A 24296-nucleotide genomic window follows, 5' to 3' on the forward strand; every position below is an offset into this window, starting at 1 on the left:
CAGCTGAGCTAGCAAACAATGTAGCAAAAGTATAATTTCGGATTTAAATAAATCATCCATCAATAGGCTCTGCATTTCAGGAATCACAGTAGCATGTACTCCTGGTGCACTGTTATTTAGCTATTTAAAAAAATTCAAAATTGAAGAAAACTCTAAATTTTTGCAATAGCCCTCATTGGCTTTCATGTGATTTAGACGTGAGCTTGTGTCGGACTCGACGCTCGAGGTGTCGGACTCGACGACAGTTGCTATCCATTGGAGCGCTGCGATTGGTTGCCAAAATGATGGGGCGGTGCTTAGTGAAGGGTCAAATGAAAGCAAGCTTCACAAAAAAAAATGCAATTGTTAAAACATTTTTAGCTTGTCTATATATAGGTAACGTGATATGAACCTCTTTGGGCTAGGTGGGACGCTAGCCAACATCCGTTGAAATTGCAGAGTGCGAAATTCAATATACAAAATGTGTTATATTAAACATTCATGAAAATACAAGTGCCTTACATCGTTTAAAAGTTTAACTTCTTGTTAATCCAGCCGCTTTGTCAGATTTCAAAAAGGCTTTACGGCGAAAGTATACCATGCGATTATCTGAGGACAGCGCCCCGCATACAAAAACATTTTCCACACAAGCAGAGGCGTCACAAAAGTAAGAAATAGCGATAAAATAATTCACTTACCTTTGAAGATCTTCCTCTGTTTGCAATCCCAAGGGTCCCAGCTACATAACAAATGGTCCTTTTGTTCGATAAAGTCCTTCTTTATATCCCAACAAAGTCAGTTTAGTTGGCGCGCTTGATTCAGTAATCCACCGGGTTCCCTCATTCAAAATGCATACAAATGAATCTCAAAAGTTACCAATAAACTTTGTCCAAACAAGTCAAACAACGTTTCTAATCAATCCTCAGGTACCCTAATATGTAAATAAATGATAAAATTTAAGACGGAGAATAGTATGTTCATTCCCGGAGATAAATAACGATGTGCGCGCTCTCATCCACGCACGCCACAATACTACAGCCAAAATGGGAGCCACCTAGAAAAACTACAAATTCTAGCTCATTTAAAAAAAAATAAGCCTGAAACGCTTTCTAAAGACTGTTGACATCTACTGGAAGCCCTAGGAACTGCAATCTGGGAGGTATTCCATTGATATTCCTATAGACAGCCATTTCAATGAGTGGTGAGCTCAAAAAAAAAAAAATATTCTATATGGATTCTCCTTGGGTTTTCGCCTGCCATATCCATTCTGTTATACTCACAGACATTATTTTAACAGTTTGGAAAACTTTAGAGTGTTTTTTATCCAAAACTACCAATTATATGCATATCCTAGCTTCTGGGCCTGAGTAACTGGCAGTTTACTTTGGGCACCTCAGTCATCCAAACTTCTGAATACTGTCCCCTAGCCCGAAGAAGTTATTAATTACAGGATCGGTGGGTCCCCCGTGGGACGGTTGAGCTAAGTAGGCTAATGTGATTAGCATGAGGTTATAAGAAACAAGAACATTTCCCAGGACATAGATATATCTGATATTGGCAGAAAGCTTAAATTCTTGTTCATCTAACTGCTCTGTCCAATTTATAGTACCTATTACAGTGAAAGAATCCCATGCTATTGTTTGAGGAGAGTGCACAGTTATGAACTTGAAAATGTATTAAAAAAATAATTAGGCACATTTGGGCAGTCTTGATATAAACATTTTAACAGAAATGTAATGGTTCATTGGATCAGTCTAAAACTTTGCTCGCACACTGCTGCCATCTAGTGGCCAAAATCTAAATTGTGCCTGGGCTGGAATAATACATTATGGCCTTTCACTTGCATTTCAAAGATGATGGTAAAAAAAAAAGAAATGCAGGTTTTTTCTTTGTATTATCTTTTACCAGATCTAATGTGTTATATTCTCCTACATTAATTTAACATTTCCACAAACTTCAGTGTTTCCTTTCAAATGGTATCAAGAATATGCATATCCTTGCTTCAGGTCCTGAGCTACAGGCAGTTAGATTTGGGTATGTCATTTTAGTCAAAAATTGAAAAAAAGGGGCAGATCCTTAAAAGATTTTAAGGCATTTGTGAAAATTCTATAGCACTATAGAGTGAGAAAGCGGCTGTGCGTTTGGACAATTGATATACACTGCAGTAAATAAACCCTAATAAAAACGTGGCAGTCTCATCCAGGGCTGCGTTCAGTATGTTTTTATGTTCTGGAACATTTCACTGAATGGAAATGGTGCTGTACTGAACAACCAGTTGAAAAATGAGGAGGGGTTGGGTTATGGGTTGGTGAACACTGTCAGCATGGCCACTTCCCTTTAAATACATCAATCATTGCTTCAAGCCACACCCACCAAGCGGGAGAAAACATACCTCAAAGTCTGTTCAAGAACGTTTTTGGGAAACGTGTTGTTCAGTAGAAACCGCTCTGCAACATAGCAAACGTTCAACCAAACTGAACGCACCTCAGGACCGGCCTGTACACAGACCGGTGTGGCACTTTGCCACATGGGCCTGCCATCATTCACTTTGAACTTTACTATGTGTTTACAGGCAGTAGCAATTGTGTGACTTTAGATCACTAGAAAGCATTTGCCAAAAGCCACAAAATACACCTGAATGAATTTCTACAAATATTTAAATACCACCAGTCCTCTTATTTAAATACCACCAGTCCTTGGGAACTTTTAACTTTAAAGTCCTATTGATGAAACTACCATGAACAGGTAGGCTCTCCGTCAGTTGCCTATGCACATCAAGAACCACAACTTATGTTAGCCAGAGCAAGATGAGCTAAAATCTAATGAGGGAACAGTAGGTAAACCCTCTCAAACTTTTTAAGCTTGTTGTTGGTCGTACAAATTGCACTGATAAACGACGGGGAAGAGTAACCTGCTCTCCCTTCTGCAACCCACCTGCCAATGCATACTTGTCCCAACCCACGTTTTGACAACTGAATGGTAACTTGCCTGCCCTCCCATTTGATCAATGCCAAATACATTTGATTGACAACTAAGAGATATGCTAACTGTAGATAACAGTCGTTCAAGTTCCGCATAGCTAGCTAGCAAAGTAATTCACATTTCTTGCTAGCTAACCAAATGTCACCTGTATCTCTAGCTGTAGCCACCGAAAACGATATGGGGGGGAAAAAGATGGCCACTCACCCACTCGTCCAATGACATGATATCCTCCCAGCAGCTAGCTAATATTAGGCTCTGTGTTTTTAGCTTGCTAAATAAATAGCTACAGTGCCTTGCGAAAGTATTCGGCCCCCTTGAACTTTTCGACCTTTTGCCACATTTCAGGCTTCAAACATAAAGATATAAAACTGTAATTTTTTTGTGAAGAATCAACAACAAGTGGGACACAATTATGAAGTGGAACGAAATTTATTGGATATTTCCAACTTTTTTAACAAATAAAAAAACAGAAAAATTGGGCGTGCAAAATTATTCAGCCCCTTTACTTTCAGTGCAGCAAACTCTCTCCAGAAGTTCAGTGAGGATCTCTGAATGATCCAATGTTGACCTAAATGACTAATGATGATAAATAGAATCCACCTGTGTGTAATCAAGTCTCCGTATAAATGCACCTGCTCTGTGATAGTCTCAGAGGTCCGTTTAAAGCGCAGAGAGCATCATGATGAACAAGGAACACACCAGGCAGGTCCGAGATACTGTTGTGGAGAAGTTTAAAGCCGGATTTGGATACAAAAAGATTTCCCAAGCTTTAAACATCCCAAGGAGCACTGTGCAAGCGATAATATTGAAATGGAAGGAGTATCAGACCACTGCAAATCTACGAAGACCCGGCCGTCCCTCTAAACTTTCAGCTCATACAAGGAGAAGACTGATCAGAGATGCAGCCAAGAGGCCCATGATCACTCTGGATGAACTGCAGAGATCTACAGCTGAGGTGGGAGACTCTGTCCATAGGACAACAATCAGTCGTATACTGCACAAATCTGGCCTTTATGGAAGAGTGGCAAGAAGAAAGCCATTTCTTAAAGATATCCATAAAAAGTGTTGTTTAAAGTTTGCCACTAGCCACCTGGGAGACACACCAAACATGTGGAAGAAGGTGCTCTGGTCAGATGAAACCAAAATCTAACTTTTTGGCAACAATGCAAAACGTTATGTTTGGCGTAAAAGCAACACAGTTCATCACCCTGAACACAACATCCCCACTGTCAAACATGGTGGTGGCAGCATCATGGTTTGGGCCTGCTTTTCTTCAGCAGGGGCAGGGAAGATGGTTAAAATTGATGGGAAGATGGATGGAGCCAAATACAGGACCATTCTGGAAGAAAACCTGATGGAGTCTGCAAAAGACCTGAGACTGGGACGGAGATTTGTCTTCCAACAAGACAATGATCCAAAACATAAAGCAAAATCTACAATGGAATGGTTCACAAATAAACATATCCAGGTGTTAGAATGGCCAAGTCAAAGTCCAGACCTGAATCCAATCAAGAATCTGTGGAAAGAACTGAAAACTGCTGTTCACAAACGCTCTCCATCCAACCTCACTGAGCTGGAGCTGTTTTGCAAGGAGGAATGGGCAAAAATGTCAGTCTCTCGGTGTGCAAAACTGATAGAGACATACCCCAAGCGACTTACAGCTGTAATTGCAGCAAAAGCTGGCGCTACAAAGTATTAACTTAAGGGGGCTGAATAATTTTGCACGGCCAATTTTTCTGTTTTTTATTTGTTAAAAAAGTTTGAACTATGCAATAAATTTCGTTCCACTTCATAATTGTGTCCCACTTGTTGTTGATTCTTCACAAAAAATTACAGTTTTATATCTTTATGTTTGAAGCCTGAAATGTGGCAAAAGGTCGAAAAGTTCAAGGGGGCCGAATACTTTCGCAAGGCACTGTACATACATAAATAGATAAGCTAGCCTATTAGCCACGTTATGACTGACTTGTGATCATTGCTCTTGCTAGTTTGATTGTATTGACATTCCCTGCCTTAATAACTGAAACAGTGCATCCCGAAGGGCTGGAAGCAGCAAACAATGTACCAGCCCAGCTGTGATTTACAACCTGATAGCAATATTTGTTGGACTACCAAGACATGTATTGGTTAATTAGCTATATTAATCATGCATTGAACTGCATCAATCTATTATGCCAACAATGTCTTACTGTACATCATGACATTTTTCGTCAAATAGAACCTATTTTTAAAACCTCTTCTAAAGTTGGTTTTGTAGCATAAATCGGGAATTTGATATTTTTCACTGATATGATGGTCTGTTTGTTTCATATCTGCAAACTAGTTAAAACACTGTCAGTTCCACTTTAAAGGGCACTTCATATAACAGGCTTTTAACATGTAATATTGGTGCAAAAGGCCCTCTTTTCATGGAATGACCCTGCTGCCATGTCCTCCCCTAATCTATGGCCACTCTAGGATTCATAAATGGGCTAAGTCTACTGCATAGGGCCAGGGCCGGCCCCAGGCATAAGCGACATAAGAGGTCGCTTTGGTTCGCTGGCCACTAGGGGGCCCTCGACCCATAAACATATATACATATTTTCTGGGGGGGGGGGGGGGGGACTCAGTCAAAAAAATACAATTTCGAAATTTGGTGGAGCACCAGCAATTTTTTTCTAGTTATGTCAATCACTGACAGTCACTCAATTAGCCATGTCAGCTAACAATTTTTTGATTCATAGATAGTCTAGCCAACTATCTAAACATGTAGTAATCATGGCTGAATACTGACCAGGTAAGCAGGGCACCAGGTAAGCAGGGGGCCCACATTGATTTTGTTTGTCATTCTCACTCAAATATCATATTAACATGGCATAAGTCAGGGCAACATTTTTATAATTTAAGGAAATTAGCTTTAAAACTGCAAAAATAAATCTTCACCCCATTACAAAATTGGTAGAATTGCATGAAATGTGTTATCCTGCAGCGCTTTTATCTGGTACCTGTGTGTGGGTGTGCTTGGGTTGGACAGGGGTTGAGTGACAACACAGTGTGTAAGTGCCTGCCTGTCTGTCTGTCTGTGGCAGTGCTTGACTTGGGCAGAAGCTCACAGGAACCGGCACCTCACATTTTCTTCTGCTTGAGTTCCGGAACCTCTCATAGAATAGACTTACAAATATTTCAGAGTTCCGGAACCTCTCATAGAATAGACGTACAAATATTTCAGAGTTCCGGAACGTGTCATAGAATAGACGTACAAATATTTCAGAGTTCCGTAACCTCTCATAGAATAGACGTACAAATATTTCAGAGTTCTGGAACCTATATAAAGAGTACCGCCACCCAAAATGAGTTCGGACACATATTTCAGTCCAGTCAAAGCACTTCTCTGTCCTGGCACCCCAATGGTGGAACAAGCTTGCCCCTAATGTCAGGACAGTGGAATCCTTGCCCATATTCCGAAAATGTCTGAAACCCTACCCCTTTAAAGAGTGTCTTTTTCTACTAGCAATGACTTTGCTGATAACTACTTTGTTGAGGGAAAATGTACTTGATACAATAGTGATATGTTGTTCTCAGCTATCTTAAGATGAATGCACTAATGTAAGGTTAAGAGTGTCTGCTAAATGAATAACATTTAGAAAATACAAGTCAAGAATTGGCCTGTGGGCAATAGTGAGAGCACGGTGGAGCGATCGCTCTATTTGGAGCGTTAGGTTACATGGGTACAGTTGCAGTGGCTCTAGTGGTGAGATGGCTTTCAACTGCTCCAGCAATGTCAGGCTGACATTCTCCCTACCTCCCGCCGGCTCGGTCGCTTTCACTCTCTCTCAGCACAGAAAGAAGAGTGTAGGAGGTCTGTGCAGCAAAACACTGATAATTGCTTTTTGGTCACTCTGACCTGACTGGGCCTGGTGCAAAGCAGGACACACTTACACACACTTACACACTTACACACACTTACACACTTACACACACACACACACACACACACACACACACACACACACACACACACACACACACACACACACACACACACACACACACACACACACACACACACACACACACAGTTAGACACATAGCAGGGCTTGACATTAACTTGGACTGATATTTTACCTGTCCAAAAGCTCAAGTCACTTGTCACCTGTCTCAAAATACAACACTGCCCCTTTAAGGCTCTCCTGAGAATTGGCCACCCTTGGTAGCCTATAAAATATTGCAACATTACAAACACTTTTTATGTCTTCATAAAATAATTCCCTACTGGGCTCAAAATTAAGGGCGTCCCATTGTCCCTGGGACGAAATAAAATATGTCTATGGTTCAAAACGCACTCATACAACCACTGCAAACTAAAACACTTAAAAAAGCAATGAGCCTGATGCAACAGATCAGGTCGTTTAGCTTAAAATGTTCATAAAGTTTTATTTCTTCATATTGTAAACTCAACAATGCACACATGGCTGGAGGCCATGCGCGCACGTTCCAACATTTAATTAGCAGGAAAACAGCATTCTCAAACGTGCACTAAACGTGAGAGCGGAGATGAAAATATCTGTTAGATACTAAGAGGGGAAATCTAAAGATGCAACAACTAGCATTGGTTACTAATATGACTAGGATTATGCTTTGGCAGCTGGACAATAAAATAAAGTTGATTTGCTGCATAAAATGACATAAAACAACCAGGTAAAAAAAAAAAATGTATGGTTAACCTCTATGGGACCCCTTCCCGTTCTCATCCCGGTAACGGGATTGCTTGACAAGATAGCAAAAATCTAATAATTTCAATTTCTCAAACAATCAACTATTTTATACCATTTGAAAGATAAACATCTCCTTAATCCAACCACGTTGTCCGATTTCAAAGAGGCTTTACGGCAAAAGCATAAAGTTAGATTATGTTAGGACAGTACATTGACAAAACATTACACACAGCTATTTTCAATGCAAAGACAGAAAAGCAGAAAACCAGCAAAAATTATGCACTAACCTTTGACAATCTTCATCAGATGACACTCCTGGGACATTATGTTAGACAATACATGCATTTTTTGTTCTATCAAGTTCATATTTATATCCAAAAACAGCATTTTACAATGGCGGTGATGTTCAGAAAATATTTAGCCTCCAAAACTGCTGGTGAATCTGCGCTACAATTTACAAAATTACTATTCGAAAACATTGGTAAAATATAATATTGTCATTCAAAGAATTATAGATTAACATCTCGTGAATGCAACCGTATTGCCAGATTTCAAAATAACTTTACTGGGAAATCACACTTTGCAATAAACAAGGTACTATGCTCAGAAAAATAGGCTAGGCGATACAGGTTTGCGCCATCTTGGAACCATCTAAAATCAAATATACTATTGTAAATATTCCCTTACCTTTGATTATCTTCATCAGAAGGCACTTCCAGGAATCCCAGGTCCACAACAAATGTAGTTTTGTTCGAAAAAGTTCATAATTTAGGTCCATATAGCTCCTTCTTGTTAGCGCGTTCCGAAGGCTACTCAAAATGTACGAAGCGAGCGGGACTTGTCGTCACGAAAGTGCAAAAAAAATATTATTTACGTTCATTCAAACATGTCAAACGTTGTATAGCATAAATCTTTAGGGCCTTTTTCAATCAGAACTTCAATAATATTCAAGGCGGACGATTGCATTGTCTTACAAAACATTTCGGAACGAGAGAGTACCCACGGGCATGCGCGTCATAGTAGTAATGGCCCTCCCCCTATGACAAACTTTCCAGGCCTCTCGTTCGGTCAGTTTTTACAGGAGAAGACTCAAACCACTTTGTAAAGACTGTTGACATCTAGTGGAAGCCGTAGGAAGTGCTACATGAATCCTAATTTACAGTGTGTTTCATTGGCAAAGGCTTGAAAGTGATTCCACACATCAGATTTCCACTTCCTGATTTCTCTCAGGGTTTTGACTGCCATATGAGTTCTGTTATACTCACAGACACCATTCAAACGGTTTTAGAAACTTCAGAGTGTTTTCTATCCAAATCTACTAATAATATGCATATCCTACGTTCTGAGTTTGAGTAGGAGGCAGTTTAATATGGGCACATATTTTTTTCAGAAATTGTCAATACTGCCACCTAGCCCCAACAGGTTTTAAATAAATAGTTTCAAAAATGTTGACGTCTCCGCTCCAGATTCAAGGTTGGTGATGTGTGGTGCGCAACAGGCACTGTCCTTCACTTGTGACCATTTAATCTGAACGAACCGTGCTTCGAGTATGTCGACAGAATCAAGCCTTTTGGCGTTAATGCTAATTATCCTTAATTATATTTTTCAAACATGACTGGCATTTAGCCTATATTTATGTGATTAAAAGTCTTATTAAAGTTTGGCTACATTTTCTGGCGTCTCCCTCATGTCAGAATCGGTTTGGACATGTGGTTGTAGCCAATATGCATATCACCTGCACTTTGACATGCAGGCTTTTTCTGTTTATGTAAGCCTAAATGAAAAATAGATTAGAATATTAATAATGTCGAGCCCTGCAGACACACACACACACACACACACACACACACACACACACACACACACACACACACACACACACACACACACACACACACACACACACACACACACACACACACACACACACACACACACACACACACACACACAGCGCTGCAGGGTGAAATAAGTTTCCCCCCTTACAATCTTTTCAAATCATCTGGCTGTCTTTCTGCAGCACCAGCGAGTCTTTACTTGTGAGATTACAGTGTGAGGCTCTCCTTCCTCTCCTCTTCCCCCTCTGGCTTTTTCTTCACTCTCCCTGTGCTTCCTTTAAGTACAGCCTCAAGGTCACAAGCTCTGAGTGGATTGGCCCGCTGACAAGGTTAACACATACAGTATGACACATGACACACAGCACCAGACAGAAACAGACGTAACACACTCGCACCTTGGTGTTGTACACAATTTGCATATTAGTCCACACATGGCGGTAGGGTGCCTGGCTACTACTAGCATTTCTCCTCCATGATGATGGATAGAGAGTGGAATTCAATTCAGTATAAGTCGCCAGGCTCGCTTTTTTACTGTGCTACTGTAAATCCACATTTTGCATACTTGCAGTGTTAAGTATTCACTTACAGTACTCTGTGGACCTCATAAATCCACACCTCTCACTCTAGACATGACCTCTGCATTCTCACAGCAAGATGGATTCAACTCGTGAACTATTTGATCCTCAGGGTGAGGCTTGAGAATATTCTGGAGCCATAAAAAAATCCACCTGTCAATCAGACATTTAGATTTTCGATTTCATCATAACCACATTCTATTGTCACTCACACATATCCATGTCAGAACATTCCAGTGTATTTTACAACCACCTGCAAACACAGTCAATATCAGCAGCAGAGAAACAAAAAGAGAGAGAGAGAGGAAGTGGGAAAAAAGAGAGAGAGAGAAAGAGAGAAAGAGAGAGAGAGACAGACATCCTTTACTGTGATAAATATTCCTCACAAAGAGATTCATTATTCACAGAAATGACTACATTTATTCCAAATTTGAACTTATTAAACCAGAGGAAAAACTAAAAATACTCATGGGCGAAGGAGCAATGGCTCCTCTTGAAGCCAAATATGTATTTGCCTGCCACAGCCTGAGAGACACTGAATAATAACATCTGCATAGTAAGCAGTGACTTACTTATTATTGTTATTATTTGTGGTATTATTGTTATTACTATTGTTATTATTATTATTATTAGTGTGCTGTGTGGAGGGTGTATGGTATGTCGGGGGGGGAGAGGGGGGGGGAGGGAGTAGGTAGTGCGGTGAGGTGGGTAGTAGGGGGGGGGATGGGGTAATGGATGAAGCAGTTTAGTGATGGTGGTAGTAGTAGTGGTGGTGGTGGTATGGGTAGTAATGGTAATGATAGCAGTTTAGTGATGGTGGTAGTAGTAGTGGTGGTGGTGGTATGGGTAGTAATGGTAATGATAGCAGTTCAGTGATGGTGGTAGTAGTAGTGGTGGTGGTGGTATGGGTAGTAATGGTAATGATAGCAGTTCAGTGATGGTGGTAGTAGTAGTGGTGGTGGTGGTATGGGTAGTAATGGTAATGATAGCAGTTTAGTAATGGTGGTGTGTAACGCCCTGGCCATAGAGAGGGGTTTTTTGTTCTTTATTTTGGTTAGGCCAGGGTGTTACATTGGGTGGGCGTTCTATGTTCATTTTTCTATGTTTTTGTATTTCTTTGTTTTGGGCCATGTGTGTGGCTCCCAATCAGGCACAGCTGAAGTTCGTTGTTGCTGATTGGGAGTCACACATAAGGAGCATGTTTTTCCTTTGGGTTTTGTGGGTAATTGTTTCTGTTCAGTGTGTTTCCTGACAGGACTGTTTCTGGTCGTTTTTTGTAAAGTGTTCTCTTTTTTGAATTAAAATTCTAATGATGAACACATCCTCTGCTGCACCTTGGTCTAATTCTGACGACGGCCGTTACATGGTGGTGGTAGTAGTAGTGGTATGGGTGGTAATGGTAATGATAGCAGTTTAGTGATGGTGGTGGTAGTAGTAGTGGTATGGGTAGTAATGGTAATGATAACAGTTTAGTGATGGTGGTGGTAGTAGTAGTAGTGGTATGGGTGGTAATGGTAATGATAACAGTTTAGTGATGGTGATGGTAGTAGTAGTGGTATGGGTGGTAATGGTAATGATAGCAGTTTAGAGATGGTGGTAGTAGTAGTAGTGGTATGGGTGGTAATGGTAATGATAACAGTTTAGTGATGGTGGTAGTAGTAGTAGTGGTATGGGTGGTAATGGTAATGAGAACAGTTTAGTGATGGTGATGGTGGTAGTAGTGGTATGGGTGGTAATGGTAATGAGAACAGTTTAGTGATGGTGGTAGTAGTAGTGGTATGGGTGGTAATGGTAATGAGAACAGTTTAGTGATGGTGGTAGTAGTAGTGGTATGGGTGGTAATGGTAATGATAACAGTTTAGTGATGGTGATGGTGGTAGTAGTGGTATGGGTGGTAATGGTAATGAGAACAGTTTAGTGATGGTGGTGGTAGTAGTAGTGGTATGGGTAGTAATGGTAATGATAGCAGTTTAGTGATGGTGGTAGTAGTAGTGGTAATGATGATAGTAGTTGTAGTACTGATGTAATGGTGAAGATGACCATTATTTAGTTATAAGTTAGTTATAGTTTAATTTCCATATTTATATTTTTATATTTATTACATTACATTCTACTATTGACTGTTGCCATTTTATTGCTATTATTTTTGTATTTCATTTTGTATTATTATTTACTGCCATTTTATTTGATTTGTTATTGTTTATAATTTTATTACAATGTATATTGTATACATTTTTGCTTTGGCAATATTGACACAATGTTTTTCATGCCAATAAAGCAGCTTGAATTTGAAAAATTTGAATTTGAGAGAGAGAGAGAGAGAGAGAGAGAGACAGGAAGAGTATCCCGAACAGTTATAAACGAGCTCACTCTTCTTCTATTTCCCCTCTCTCTTCCCCCTCTCTCTACCTCCCCCTCTCCCTCTCTCTACCTCCCTCTCTTCCCCCTCTCTCTTTCCCCTCTCTCTATTTCCCTCTCTACCTCCTCTTTCCACTCTCTCTACCTCCCTCTCTTTCCCCTCTCTCTTTCCCCTCTCTCTACCTCCCTCTCTTCCCCCTCTCCCTTCCCCCTCTCTACCTCCTCTCTCTTTCCCCTCTCTACCTCCCTCTCTTCCCCCTCTCTCTTTCCCCTCTCTCTACTTCCCTCTCTTCCCCCTCTCTCTACCTCCCTCTCTTCCCCCTCTCTCTACCTCCCTCTCTTCCCCCACTCACTACCTCCCTCTCTCTTTCCCCTCTCTCTACCTCCCTCTCTTCCCCCTCTCTCTTTCCCCTCTCTCTACTTCCCTCTCTACCTCCTCTCTCTTTCCCCTCTCTCTACCTCCCCCTCTCTCTACCTCCTCTCTCAAACCCCTTTCTCTGCCTCCCTCTTCCCCCTCTCTCTACCCCCTCTCTCTACCTCCTTTCTCTACTTCCTTCTCGTAGTAGTAGTGGTATGGGTGGTAATGGTAATGAGAACAGTTTAGTGAGGTGGTGGTAGTAGTAGTGGTATGGGTGGTAATGGTAATGATAACAGTTTAGTGATGGTGATGGTGGTAGTAGTGGTATGGGTGGTAATGGTAATGAGAACAGTTTAGTGATGGTGATGGTGGTAGTAGTGGTATGGGTGGTAATGGTAATGAGAACAGTTTAGTGATGGTGGTGGTAGTAGTAGTGGTATGGGTGGTAATGGTAATGAGAACAGTTTAGTGATGGTGGTGGTAGTAGTAGTGGTATGGGTGGTAATGGTAATGAGAACAGTTTAGTGATGGTGGTGGTAGTAGTAGTGGTATGGGTAGTAATGGTAATGATAGCAGTTTAGTGATGGTGGTAGTAGTAGTGGTAATGATGATAGTAGTTGTAGTACTGATGTAATGGTGAAGATGACCATTATTTAGTTATAAGTTAGTTATAGTTTAATTTCCATATTTATATTTTTATATTTATTACATTACATTCTACTATTGACTGTTGCCATTTTATTGCTATTATTTTTGTATTTCATTTTGTATTATTATTTACTGCCATTTTATTTGATTTGTTATTGTTTATAATTTTATTACAATGTATATTGTATACATTTTTGCTTTGGCAATATTGACACAATGTTTTTCATGCCAATAAAGCAGCTTGAATTTGAAAAATTTGAATTTGAGAGAGAGAGAGAGAGAGAGAGAGAGAGAGACAGGAAGAGTATCCCGAACAGTTATAAACGAGCTCACTCTTCTTCTATTTCCCCTCTCTCTTCCCCCTCTCTCTACCTCCCCCTCTCCCTCTCTCTACCTCCCTCTCTTCCCCCTCTCTCTTTCCCCTCTCTCTATTTCCCTCTCTACCTCCTCTTTCCACTCTCTCTACCTCCCTCTCTTTCCCCTCTCTCTTTCCCGTCTCTCTACCTCCCTCTCTTCCCCCTCTCCCTTCCCCCTCTCTACCTCCTCTCTCTTTCCCCTCTCTACCTCCCTCTCTTCCCCCTCTCTCTTTCCCCTCTCTCTACTTCCCTCTCTTCCCCCTCTCTCTACCTCCCTCTCTTCCCCCTCTCTCTACCTCCCTCTCTTCCCCCACTCACTACCTCCCTCTCTCTTTCCCCTCTCTCTACCTCCCTCTCTTCCCCCTCTCTCTTTCCCCTCTCTCTACTTCCCTCTCTACCTCCTCTCTCTTTCCCCTCTCTCTACCTCCCCCTCTCTCTACCTCCTCTCTCAAACCCCTTTCTCTGCCTCCCTCTTCCCCCTCTCTCTACCCCCTCTCTCTACCTCCTTTCTCTACTTCCTTCTCTTCCAAGTCTCTATACCTGCCTTTCTGTAGAGAGAGGAAGTGGGAAAAAAGAGAGAGAGAGGAAGAGAGAAAGAGAGAGAGAGACAGACATCCTTTACTGTGATAAATATTCCTCACAAAGAGATTCATTATTCACAGAAATGACTACATTTATTCCAAATTTGAACTTATTAAACCAGAGGAAAAACTAAAAATACTCATGGGCGAAGGAGCAATGGCTCCTCTTGAAGCCAAATATGTATTTGCCTGCCACAGCCTGAGAGACACTGAATAATAACATCTGCATAGTAAGCAGTGACTTACTTATTATTGTTATTATTTGTGGTATTATTGTTATTACTATTGTTATTATTATTATTATTATTGTTGTGATTATTATTCAAAATAGTAGTGGTATGGGTAGTAATGGTAATGATAGCAGTTTAGTAATGGTGGTAGTAGTAGTGGTGGTGGTGGTATGGGTAGTAATGGTAATGATAGCAGTTCAGTGATGGTGGTAGTAGTAGTGGTGGTGGTGGTATGGGTAGTAATGGTAATGATAGCAGTTCAGTGATGGTGGTAGTAGTAGTGGTGGTGGTGGTATGGGTAGTAATGGTAATGATAGCAGTTTAGTAATGGTGGTGTGTAACGCCCTGGCCATAGAGAGGGGTTTTTTGTTCTTTATTTTGGTTAGGCCAGGGTGTTACATTGGGTGGGCGTTCTATGTTCATTTTTCTATGTTTTTGTATTTCTTTGTTTTGGGCCGTGTGTGTGGCTCCCAATCAGGCACAGCTGAAGTTCGTTGTTGCTGATTGGGAGTCACACATAAGGAGCATGTTTTTCCTTTGGGTTTTGTGGGTAATTGTTTCTGTTCAGTGTGTTTCCTGACAGGACTGTTTCTGGTCGTTTCTGGTCGTTTTTTGTAAAGTGTTCTCTTTTTTGAATTAAAATTCTAATGATGAACACATCCTCTGCTGCACCTTGGTCTAATTCTGACGACGGCCGTTACATGGTGGTGGTGGTAGTAGTGGTATGGGTGGTAATGGTAATGATAGCAGTTTAGTGATGGTGGTGGTATGGGTAGTAATGGTAATGATAGCAGTTTAGAGATGGTGGTGGTAGTAGTAGTGGTATGGGTAGTAATGGTAATGATAGCAGTTTAGTGATGGTGGTGGTATGGGTGGTAATGGTAATGATAACAGTTTAGTGATGGTGGTGGTAGTAGTAGTGGTATGGGTGGTAATGGTAATGATAACAGTTTAGTGATGGTGGTGGTAGTAGTAGTGGTATGGGTGGTAATGGTAATGATAACAGTTTAGTGATGGTGGTAGTAGTAGTAGTGGTATGGGTAGTAATGGTAATGATAACAGTTTAGTGATGGTGGTGGTATGGGTGGTAATGGTAATGATAGCAGTTTAGTGATGGTGGTGGTAGTAGTAGTGGTATGGGTGGTAATGGTAATGATAGCAGTTTAGTGATGGTGGTAGTAGTAGTAGTGGTATGGGTAGTAATGGTAATGATAACAGTTTAGTGATGGTGGTGGTAGTAGTAGTAGTAGTGGTATGGGTAGTAATGGTAATGATAACAGTTTAGTGATGGTGGTAGTAGTAGTAGTGGTGGTATGGGTAGTAATGGTAATGATAGCAGTTTAGTGATGGTGGTGGTAGTAGTAGTGGTATGGGTAGTAATGGTAATGATAACAGTTTAGTGATGGTGGTGGTAGTAGTAGTGGTATGGGTGGTAATGGTAATGATAACAGTTTAGTGATGGTGGTAGTAGTAGTGGTGGTATGGGTGGTAATGGTAATGATAGCAGTTTAGTGATGGTGGTGGTAGTAGTAGTGGTATGGGTAGTAATGGTAATGATAACAGTTTAGTGATGGTGGTAGTAGTAGTAGTGGTATGGGTGGTAATGGTAATGAGAACAGTTTAGTGATGGTGGTGGTAGTAGTAGTGGTATGGGTGGTAATGGTAATGATAACAGTTTAGTGATGGTGGTGGTAGTAGTAGTAGTGGTATGGGTAGTAATGGTAATGATAGCAGTTTAGTGATGGTGGTAGTAGTAGTGGTAATGATGATAGTAGTTGTAGTACTGATGTAATGGTGAAGATGACCATTATTTAGTTATAAGTTAGTTATAGTTTAATTTCCATATTTATATTTTTATATTTATTACATTACATTCTACTATTGACTGTTGCCATTTTATTGCTATTATTTTTGTATTTCATTTTGTATTATTATTTACTGCCATTTTATTTTATTTGTTATTGTTTATAATTTTATTACAATGTATATTGTATACATTTTTGCTTTGGCAATATTGACACAATGTTTTTCATGCCAATAAAGCAGCTTGAATTTGAAAAATTTGAATTTGAGAGAGAGAGAGAGAGAGAGAGAGAGAGAGAGACAGGAAGAGTATCCCGAACAGTTATAAACGAGCTCACTCTTCTTCTATTTCCCCTCTCTCTTCCCCCTCTCTCTACCTCCCCCTCTCCCTCTCTCTACCTCCCTCTCTTCCCCCTCTCTCTTTCCCCTCTCTCTATTTCCCTCTCTACCTCCTCTTTCCACTCTCTCTACCTCCCTCTCTTTCCCCTCTCTCTTTCCCCTCTCTCTACCTCCCTCTCTTCCCCCTCTCCCTTCCCCCTCTCTACCTCCTCTCTCTTTCCCCTCTCTCTACCTCCCTCTCTTCCCCCTCTCTCTTTCCCCTCTCTCTACTTCCCTCTCTTCCCCCTCTCTCTACCTCCCTCTCTTCCCCCTCTCTCTACCTCCCTCTCTTCCCCCACTCACTACCTCCCTCTCTCTTTCCCCTCTCTCTACCTCCCTCTCTTCCCCCTCTCTCTTTCCCCTCTCTCTACTTCCCTCTCTACCTCCTCTCTCTTTCCCCTCTCTCTACCTCCCCCTCTCTCTACCTCCCTCTTCCCCCTCTCTCTACCCCCTCTCTCTACCTCCTTTCTCTACTTCCTTCTCTTCCAAGTCTCTATACCTGCCTTTCTGTATTCTTCCACACACATTCAGCCCCCCCCCCCCTTCCTCCCTCTCTCAGTGACATTTTTTTTTACATTTTACATTTTAGTCATTTAGCAGACGCTCTTATCCAGAGCGACTTACAGTAGTGAATGCATACATTTCATTTCATGCATTTTTTTTGTACTGGCCCCCCGTGGGAATTGAACCCACAACTCTGGCGTTGCACACACCATGCTGGCGTTGCAAACACCATGCTCTACCAACTGAGCCACACCGAAGACCACAAAAAGCTGACAGACAGGTAGCTGAGTTTAATCGCAGGCTAACACCCATATCAGTTTGGAGTCACTCGCAGGTGACTGTCAGGGTGTGTGTGTGTGTGTGTGTGTGTGTGTGTGTGTGTGTGTGTGTGTGTGTGTGTGTGTGTGTGTGTGTGTGTGTGTGTGTGTGTGTGTGTGTGTGTGTCTTTGCCATTCAGAGTCCTGTGTCAGAAGTGTGTGAATCTTGCATTGCAAGTATGTTGTTTAGTGTAGGTTCACTGAATGCTAAAACTTTAACCGTTACCTTCCCTTCCTCTTCCGTATCCATGTGTGTGTAGTGTATGTGTAGTGTGTGTGTGTGTGGATCTGTGATGCAGCTGCTCTGATGCTAACCCCATTGAAGACATAGAAACCCATTTGGCAGCTGTGAGAAGGAGAGGAGTGGAGACACACCCATTAGATGAACTCTCCCTCAGGCCTTTTCTGTAAGTCTGTTAACTAGACCTGGGTGGATAAACACACACACATATATATACACACACATATACACACACATATACACACACACACACACACACACACACACACACACACACACACACACACACACACACACACACACACACACACACACACACACACACACACATATACACACACACACACACACACACACACACACACACACACACACACACACACACACACACACACAGATATATTTAACTGTTACCAGGTGACGTGAGAGTGATGAGTACATGGTCTTCCGTGCTAAAATAATATTTATTCCTCACTTTCTTTTCACAGGGTATCTATAATATCACCACCTTTACTCCCTCCCTTCTCTCATTCTGCATGTCTTTCTCTCTCTCTCTCTCTCTCTCTCTCTCTCTCTCTCTCTCTCTCTCTCTCTCTCTCGCTGTCTCTCTCTCACTGTCCCTCTCTCTCACTGTCCCTCTCTCTCTCTCTGTCCCTCACTCAGTACCTTCTTCTCTGTCTCTCTCTCTGTCTCCCTCTCTCTCTCACTATCCCTCTCTCTCTCTCTCTCTCTCTCTCTCTCGGTCCCTTCCTCTAACTCCTGTTACACTCAATCTGTCCATCTCTCTCTGTCTCTCTGTTTCAGCCTCTCTCTCTGTCTCTCTCTATGTCTCTGTTTCTGCCTCTCTCTATGTCTCTCTGTTTCAGCCTCTCTCTGTGTCTCTCTGTTTCTGCCTCTCTCTATGTCTCTCTCTCTGTCTGTCTCTATGTCTCTCTCTCTGTCTGTCTCTATGTCTCTCTCTCTCTGTCTGTCTCTATGTCTCTCTGTTTCAGCCTCTCTCTATGTCTCTCTGTTTCTGCCTCTCTCTATGTCTCTCTGTCTGTCTCTATGTCTCTCTCTCTGTCTGTCTCTATGTCTCTCTGTTTCAGCCTCTCTCTATGTCTCTCTCTCTGTCTGTCTCTATGTCTCTCTCTCTGTCTGTCTCTATGTCTCTCTCTCTGTCTGTCTCTATGTCTCTCTCTCTGTCTGTCTCTATGTCTCTCTCTCTGTCTGTCTCTATGTCTCTCTGTTTCAGCCTCTCTCTATGTCTCTCTGTTTCTGCCTCTCTCTATGTCTCTCTGTTTCAGCCTCCCTCTATGTCTCTCTCTCTGTCTGTCTCTATGTCTCTCTCTCTGTCTGTCGCTATGTCTCTCTGTTTCAGCCTCTCTCTCTGTCTGTCTCTATGTCTGTCTCTATGTCTCTCTGTTTCAGCCTCTCTCTGTGTCTCTCTGTTTCTGCCTCTATGTCTCTCTGTTTCAGCCTCTCTCTATGTCTATCTGTCTGTCTCTATGTCTCTCTGTTTCAGCCTCTCTCTCTATGTCTCTCTGTCTGTCTCTATGTCTCTCTGTTTCAGCCTCTCTCTGTGTCTCTCTGTTTCTGCCTCTATGTCTCTCTGTTTCAGCCTCTCTCTATGTCTCTCTGTTTCAGCCTCTCTCTATGTCTATCTGTCTCTGGGCCCGGCCCAGACCTGGGATTAACATGACTGTCTATCTGTCTCCAGGCCCTGCCCAGACCTGGGCATAACATGACTGTCTATCTGTCTCTGGGCCCGGCCCAGACCTGGGATTAACATGACTGTCTATCTGTCTCCAGGCCCTGCCCAGACCTGGGCATAACATGACTGTCTATTTGTCTCTGGGCCCGGCCCAGACCTGGGATTAACATGACTGTCTATCTGTCTCTTGGCCCGGCCCAGACCTGGGTATAACATGACTGTCTCTCTGTCTCTAGGCCCGGCCCAGACCTGGGTATAACATGACTGTCTCTCTGTCTCTAGGCCCGGCCCAGACCTTGGTACTGGTCCATTCCTACACAATGATGAGGCCAGACTGTTTTCTGTAGATATTCTAACCATTAATGACTCCACACTGACTCGGTACCGGTACCCCCCTGTATATAGCCTCCACACTGACTCGGTACCGGTACCCCCTGTATATAGCCTCCACCCTGACTCGGTACCGGTACCCCCTGTATATAGCCTCCACACTGACTCGGTACCGGTACCCCCTGTATATAGCCTCCACACTGACTCGGTACCGGTACCCCCTGTATATAGCCTCCACCCTGACTCGGTACCGGTACCCCCTGTATATAGCCTCCACACTGACTCGGTACCGGTACCCCCTGTATATAGCCTCCACACTGACTCGGTACCGGTACCCCCTGTATATAGCCTCCACACTGACTCGGTACCGGTACCCCCTGTATATAGCCTCCACCCTGACTCGGTACCGGTACCCCCTGTATATAGCCTCCACCCTGACTCGGTACCGGTACCCCCTGTATATAGCCTCCACCCTGACTCGGTACCGGTACCCCCTGTATATAGCCTCCACCCTGACTCGGTACCGGTACCCCCTGTATATAGCCTCCACCCTGACTCGGTACCGGTACCCCCTGTATATAGCCTCCACCCTGACTCGGTACCGGTACCCCCCTGTATATAGCCTCCACACTGACTCGGTACCGGTACCCCCTGTATATAGCCTCCACCCTGACTCGGTACCGGTACCCCCTGTATATAGCCTCCACCCTGACTCGGTACCGGTACCCCCTGTATATAGCCTCCACCCTGACTCGGTACCGGTACCCCTGTATATAGCCTCCACCCTGACTCGGTACCGGTACCCCCTGTATATAGCCTCCACCCTGACTCGGTACCGGTACCCCCCTGTATATAGCCTCCACACTGACTCGGTACCGGTACCCCCTGTATATAGCCTCCACCCTGACTCGGTACCGGTACCCCCTGTATATAGCCTCCACACTGACTCGGTACCGGTACCCCCTGTATATAGCCTCCACACTGACTCGGTACCGGTACCCCCTGTATATAGCCTCCACCCTGACTCGGTACCGGTACCCCCTGTATATAGCCTCCACCCTGACTCGGTACCGGTACCCCCTGTATATAGCCTCCACCCTGACTCGGTACCGGTACCCCCTGTATATAGCCTCCACCCTGACTCGGTACCGGTACCCCCTGTATATAGCCTCCACCCTGACTCGGTACCGGTACCCCCTGTATATAGCCTCCACCCTGACTCGGTACCGGTACCCCCTGTATATAGCCTCCACCCTGACTCGGTACCGGTACCCCCTGTATATAGCCTCCACCACTGACTCGGTACCGGTACCCCCTGTATATAGCCTCCACCCTGACTCGGTACCGGTACCCCCTGTATATAGCCTCCACCCTGACTCGGTACCGGTACCCCCTGTATATAGCCTCCACCCTGACTCGGTACCGGTACCCCCTGTATATAGCCTCCACCCTGACTCGGTACCGGTACCCCCTGTATATAGCCTCCACCCTGACTCGGTACCGGTACCCCCTGTATATAGCCTCCACCCTGACTCGGTACCGGTACCCCCTGTATATAGCCTCCACCCTGACTCGGTACCGGTACCCCCTGTATATAGCCTCCACCCTGACTCGGTACCGGTACCCCCTGTATATAGCCTCCACCCTGACTCGGTACCGGTACCCCCTGTATATAGCCTCCACCCTGACTCGGTACCGGTACCCCCTGTATATAGCCTCCACCCTGACTCGGTACCGGTACCCCCTGTATATAGCCTCCACACTGACTCGGTACCGGTACCCCCTGTATATAGCCTCCACCCTGACTCGGTACCGGTACCCCCTGTATATAGCCTCCACACTGACTCGGTACCGGTACCCCCTGTATATAGCCTCCACCCTGACTCGGTACCGGTACCCCCTGTATATAGCCTCCACCCTGACTCGGTACCGGTACCCCCTGTATATAGCCTCCACCCTGACTCGGTACCGGTACCCCCTGTATATAGCCTCCACCCTGACTCGGTACCGGTACCCCCTGTATATAGCCTCCACCCTGACTCGGTACCGGTACCCCCTGTATATAGCCTCCACCCTGACTCGGTACCGGTACCCCCTGTATATAGCCTCCACCCTGACTCGGTACCGGTACCCCCTGTATATAGCCTCCACCCTGACTCGGTACCGGTACCCCCTGTATATAGCCTCCACCCTGACTCGGTACCGGTACCCCCTGTATATAGCCTCCACCCTGACTCGGTACCGGTACCCCCTGTATATAGCCTCCACCCTGACTCGGTACCGGTACCCCCCTGTATATAGCCTCCACACTGACTCGGTACCGGTACCCCCTGTATATAGCCTCCACACTGACTCGGTACCGGTACCCCCTGTATATAGCCTCCACCCTGACTCGGTACCGGTACCCCCTGTATATAGCCTCCACCCTGACTCGGTACCGGTACCCCCTGTATATAGCCTCCACCCTGACTCGGTACCGGTACCCCCTGTATATAGCCTCCACCCTGACTCGGTACCGGTACCCCCTGTATATAGCCTCCACCCTGACTCGGTACCGGTACCCCCTGTATATAGCCTCCACCCTGACTCGGTACCGGTACCCCCTGTATATAGCCTCCACCCTGACTCGGTACCGGTACCCCCTGTATATAGCCTCCACACTGACTCGGTACCGGTACCCCCTGTATATAGCCTCCACCCTGACTCGGTACCGGTACCCCCTGTATATAGCCTCCACCCTGACTCGGTACCGGTACCCCCTGTATATAGCCTCCACCCTGACTCGGTACCGGTACCCCCTGTATATAGCCTCCACCCTGACTCGGTACCGGTACCCCCTGTATATAGCCTCCACCCTGACTCGGTACCGGTACCCCCTGTATATAGCCTCCACCCTGACTCGGTACCGGTACCCCCTGTATATAGCCTCCACCCTGACTCGGTACCGGTACCCCCCTGTATATAGCCTCCACCCTGACTCGGTACCGGTACCCCCTGTATATAGCCTCCACACTGACTCGGTACCGGTACCCCCTGTATATAGCCTCCACCCTGACTCGGTACCGGTACCCCCTGTATATAGCCTCCACCCTGACTCGGTACCGGTACCCCCTGTATATAGCCTCCACCCTGACTCGGTACCGGTACCCCCTGTATATAGCCTCCACCCTGACTCGGTACCGGTACCCCCTGTATATAGCCTCCACCCTGACTCGGTACCGGTACCCCCTGTATATAGCCTCCACACTGACTCGGTACCGGTACCCCCTGTATATAGCCTCCACCCTGACTCGGTACCGGTACCCCCTGTATATAGCCTCCACCCTGACTCGGTACCGGTACCCCCTGTATATAGCCTCCACACTGACTCGGTACCGGTACCCCCTGTATATAGCCTCCACCCTGACTCGGTACCGGTACCCCCTGTATATAGCCTCCACACTGACTCGGTACCGGTACCCCCTGTATATAGCCTCCACACTGACTCGGTACCGGTACCCCCTGTATATAGCCTCCACCCTGACTCGGTACCGGTACCCCCCTGTATATAGCCTCCACCCTGACTCGGTACCGGTACCCCCTGTATATAGCCTCCACACTGACTCGGTACCGGTACCCCCTGTATATAGCCTCCACACTGACTCGGTACCGGTACCCCCTGTATATAGCCTCCACCCTGACTCGGTACCGGTACCCCCTGTATATAGCCTCCACCCTGACTCGGTACCGGTACCCCCTGTATATAGCCTCCACCCTGACTCGGTACCGGTACCCCCTGTATATAGCCTCCACCCTGACTCGGTACCGGTACCCCCTGTATATAGCCTCCACACTGACTCGGTACCGGTACCCCCCTGTATATAGCCTCCACACTGACTCGGTACCGGTACCCCCTGTATATAGCCTCCACACTGACTCGGTACCGGTACCCCCTGTATATAGCCTCCACCCTGACTCGGTACCGGTACCCCCTGTATATAGCCTCCACACTGACTCGGTACCGGTACCCCCTGTATATAGCCTCCACCCTGACTCGGTACCGGTACCCCCTGTATATAGCCTCCACCCTGACTCGGTACCGGTACCCCCTGTATATAGCCTCCACCCTGACTCGGTACCGGTACCCCCTGTATATAGCCTCCACCCTGACTCGGTACCGGTACCCCCTGTATATAGCCTCCACCCTGACTCGGTACCGGTACCCCCTGTATATAGCCTCCACACTGACTCGGTACCGGTACCCCCCTGTATATAGCCTCCACACTGACTCGGTACCGGTACCCCCTGTATATAGCCTCCACCCTGACTCGGTACCGGTACCCCCTGTATATAGCCTCCACACTGACTCGGTACCGGTACCCCCTGTATATAGCCTCCACCACTGACTCGGTACCGGTACCCCCCTGTATATAGCCTCCACACTGACTCGGT

General features: G+C 44.9%; 1 protein-coding gene across 1 annotated transcript in view; it reads right to left on the reverse strand.

Moving 5' to 3' along the window:
* The window catches only part of LOC106581442 (uncharacterized), a 132960-nt gene that overhangs the window by 107916 nt on the left and 748 nt on the right, over positions 1–24296 (reverse strand). The gene's annotated exons all lie outside the window — the stretch shown is intronic.

The sequence above is a fragment of the Salmo salar genome, chromosome 20 (genome assembly GCF_965601325.2).
Source record: "Salmo salar chromosome 20, fSalSal1, whole genome shotgun sequence".
In the NCBI taxonomy this organism is placed as follows: Eukaryota; Metazoa; Chordata; class Actinopteri; order Salmoniformes; family Salmonidae; genus Salmo; species Salmo salar.